At 50.2% G+C, this 2253-nt stretch overlaps 1 long non-coding RNA gene across 1 annotated transcript; it reads right to left on the bottom strand.

Moving 5' to 3' along the window:
* Positions 1 to 557: 557 nt before the first annotated feature.
* Positions 558 to 1618, bottom strand: LOC125403164 (uncharacterized). Its single transcript, XR_015000758.2, has 2 exons — positions 1359 to 1618; positions 558 to 925 (listed from the first exon to the last, which is right to left on the bottom strand). It is a non-coding gene; the product is annotated as an uncharacterized LOC125403164 (long non-coding RNA).
* Between the last annotated feature and the right edge of the window lie 635 nt (positions 1619 to 2253).

Genomic DNA, 2253 nt, shown 5'->3' with positions numbered 1-2253 from the left:
ACTATGTTATCCAGAATCGCCTGGGAAACATTGCGTTGTGTTGTAGTATATGAAGACAGGACCTAATCCAGCCTGGTTCAGCCTCAAACTTTGAACATAGCCATGGCTGGTATTAAATTGATGGTGATCCTCCTGGAGTCTGAGCCTCCTAAGAAGTCCCTGGTGGCCCAGTGGCCTGGGCTGTTATGGCTGCTGAACCTTATAGCCTCTGGTCTCAAAAAAAAAAAAAAAAAACAAAACCCTGATCCACAGCATGTCCTCAAAGTTTGTTTATTTTAACTTTTTTTTGAGACAGGGTCTCATGTAGCCAATGTTAGTCTTGAACTCAATACGTGACCAGGGACAGACAACCCTGAATTTCTCTCTGCTCTTCCTCCCTCCAGCCTTCAAACACTGGGATTACAGGTGTGTGTCACTGTTGTGTGAGAGACTATTCCTGGGAAGACACCACACACACACACACACACACACACACACACACACACACACACACACACACAGTCTTCTCGCCCTCCAATGGGAACCCATGACGGAACAAAGTAATGATTCCACCAATGTTCGACTTGTAAACCAATGGGTTTTTATTGGGGTTACTAACTGGGGCATGGGTGAGGGGCTACTTACAGGAGCAGGGGTGACTTAGGAAAGTTACTGCAGTCCTGAAAGGCACCCCCAACACAGGTGCAGCCTCACAAACTCTGGGGTCCTGAAATTCTCAGCACAGCTTGCCGGTGGCTCAACAGCCCAAGAATCTCCTCTTGGCAGCTGCGTTGGTCAGTCTGTTCTCCCGGCAGCTGCGGACTCCTTCATAAAGCTGGGAAGGACCTTTGGAAATCTTCCAAGTTTTCTTTTTCCCAGAGATGTGGCCTTTTGCTTGCCTCTGAGTCCCAGGAACCTTCTGCTTGCCCTTGAGGGAGCATTTCATCTGGGAGGAAACCGCCACATGACAGTCACCACACTCAGTTTATTGGGTGCTGAGGATGAAACCCAGGGTTTCACGCGTGCGCAAGGCAAGCACTCTACCAACTGAGCCACGTCCCCAGGCCCCGGGGAACTTAAATGTTGCTGTTGCCCAACAGGATATCTGGAATCTGTTTAGAATTGGATCCAAGCATCCCAGTTTTTCAAAAGATCTTCCCTGGTTCCAGTTAAGGTGAGAATCTCAGAACTGGCTGAGATTTAATTAATTAATAATGATAATAAAAGTCTGAGCTCATTACTGGGCTCAGCCAGGTTCACAGAGTCGTGGCTCACATTTGCTGCTGGGGCAATTTTTACTCCCGGCTCTCAAACATTGTATAGCAGGCTGTCAACCCCCAGCTGCTGGAAGACTTGATAAAACTGAGGGCTGGACTCACCTCAGAGCTTCAGACCGCCTGATTCCGGAGCCAGGACTGAGTATGTGTTTGTCCAATGCGTTGCCTCTCCTGGGGGCCTGTATGAATCAACTCTATAAACACAAAAAAGAACAGTGACCTAACAGGGGGAGTTATATGTTGCCCCGCCAGCCAGGGCAACAGGGGACTCTCCCTAGGTGTCTTACACGACAGAGGGAGGGCTCAGTCAGTGGCCAGCCTCCTGCAAGCGCAACCTCTAGTTGGTTCTACTGTTGGCTGGAAGCCAGCTTTCCAGGACTAGGTCCTGCCTGTGCTGGCTGGAGAGAGGCTGAGATGGATGGGAACACCTGTTGCCTAGGCAACACACTCTGCCTCATACAACCAGACACTTGAAAAAGAGAAAAGCAGAGAGGAGAGAGAGAGGACATGAGAACGTGTGGGGGAAACAAGGTCGGGTCAGATTCTCCACATTTGCATCTTTGTGAATGCGCTATAGATTATACGTTCTTTCACCCCAGGCTGCAAGAAAGCAGTCGGGACAGAGCTTCTCAAATCGTCTCGGGGTTTGCTATGCAGAGGGAAGAAGCCAGACATCATTGCCTTATATTGGCTTGTTTATGTGGCCACCCTTACCAGTGCTATGCTGGGAGAGCCCGGTCAGACTTCCGGGACCCCAAGTGCCACATGTGGGAGACAAAGAGGCTGGCAGGGGGTGAAGAGGCTTGGTGCTCTGACCAGATGAGAAGCTGTGAGCTAGGAATGGCCCATAGCCCAGGCTGACAGTCACTTTTTTGGGGAGCACACAGAGTGAGGGGAAGAGGAAGATGAAAAGACAAATAGAAAAAGGAGCATGGGCCGGGTGGTGGTGGCACACGCCTTTAATCCCAGCATTTAGGAGGCAGAGGCAGGCGGATCT

This window comes from Myodes glareolus, chromosome 3, assembly GCF_982192425.1.
Source record: "Myodes glareolus chromosome 3, mMyoGla1.1, whole genome shotgun sequence".
Taxonomy (NCBI): Eukaryota; Metazoa; Chordata; class Mammalia; order Rodentia; family Cricetidae; genus Myodes; species Myodes glareolus.
This window is presented reverse-complemented; position numbering and strand designations above follow the sequence as displayed.